Source organism: Camelina sativa, chromosome 2 (assembly GCF_000633955.1).
Source record: "Camelina sativa cultivar DH55 chromosome 2, Cs, whole genome shotgun sequence".
In the NCBI taxonomy this organism is placed as follows: Eukaryota; Viridiplantae; Streptophyta; class Magnoliopsida; order Brassicales; family Brassicaceae; genus Camelina; species Camelina sativa.
This window is the reverse complement of record NC_025686.1, coordinates 17145456-17146780: the sequence shown is the minus strand read 5'-3', so window position 1 is coordinate 17146780 and position 1325 is coordinate 17145456. Positions and strand designations below refer to the sequence as shown.

Sequence of the window (1325 nt, the reverse complement as noted above, 5' to 3'; positions counted from 1 at the left end):
AGTAACAGCAATCATAGCCATGAGTATGATCACTCTGTGCGTGTTGTTAGCTCCGTGAATACAGATGTTATTAAGAGTCTCACTGCCAAGGTAGACCTTCTTTTGAGGAGAGATCAACAAGCTGTCAACATGTGCGACGGGCAGACGGGTGCGTATCAGCAAGTTGGAGTAAATTCGGGTTTTGAGGGGACAGAGGAGCTGAACTATGTAGGAGGACAAGGGAACTATCAGAATCATGGGTTTAATCAGAATTATAGAAATCATCCTCATCTCTCCTACAGAAGCACCAACGTTGAGAATCCTCAAGATCAAGTGTATCCTCCACATAATCAACAAGGTAACTTCTCGCAAGGATTTCAGAACAAAGGTGCTGGATTTAGTAGCTCAAATGTCCAAGGATACCACACTCCATCTGCAGCTCCACAAGATAACAAACTCGAATTGATGATGCAAGCACTGCTGGAGGGCCATAAGATAAGTTCTGCTGAAATTAATGTCAAGATTGATAGCATGTACAATGATTTGAATGAGAAATTTGAGAGGTTGAGTTCACGTGTTGATTCCATTGATAAGAGGGTCTCTGCTATTTCTTCTAGCTCTAAGAACAAAGAGTCATGCAATGCTATAACACTCCATGGTGGGATTGAAGATGGGCTGAGTTGTGCTGTGATCAACTCATGTTTGACTTCCGCAGAGACAGGATCGGTCAATCCTGTGACTAGACCAGCCGGTCCCATCCATTCTGATAATTTGAGTTTGATCCCCAGGGAAGTTGGATCGACCGATCCCCCTTATAGATCGATCGATCCCGTCATTGACACAGAACCAGATTCAAAAAGTCCTAGATCGACCGCTCCACGTCCAGACCAGTCGGTCCCTGATGCAGATTCCAAGGAAACACCTCTTGTGGAACCAAAGCCCTATAGGCCACAAATTCCTTTTCCAAGAAGACATGAGAAGAAAACTCTTGATGAAAAGAAGTATGGTCGGTACAAAGAAGCTATAAGTGAGTTCATCGCTGACATTCCCTTTACAGAGGCAGTAAAGCATATATCTTTGTTTAAGAAGGTTTACAATGATGTTGTGGTTGAAGAAAAGGATTTGGTGGATGTTAAGACGTTTTTGGCTAGAGAGAAGAGCATTCATGCTCCATCTTTGAAAAGACTACCCAAGTTAGAAGATCCAGGAAGATTTGTTGTTCCATGCTCCATCCTAGGAGTGAACTTTGAGGATTCCCTTTGTGACACTGGATCCAGTGTGAACGTAATGTCTAAGGCTATTGCAGAGAGATTGGGGATTGATGATATGAAGGCTTCTAAGGTATC

At 43.2% G+C, this 1325-nt stretch overlaps 1 protein-coding gene across 1 annotated transcript in view; it reads right to left on the bottom strand.

The window, feature by feature from the left end:
- The window catches only part of LOC104753322 (putative rRNA 2'-O-methyltransferase fibrillarin 3), a 6312-nt gene that overhangs the window by 1151 nt on the left and 3836 nt on the right, over positions 1–1325 (bottom strand). The gene's annotated exons all lie outside the window — the stretch shown is intronic.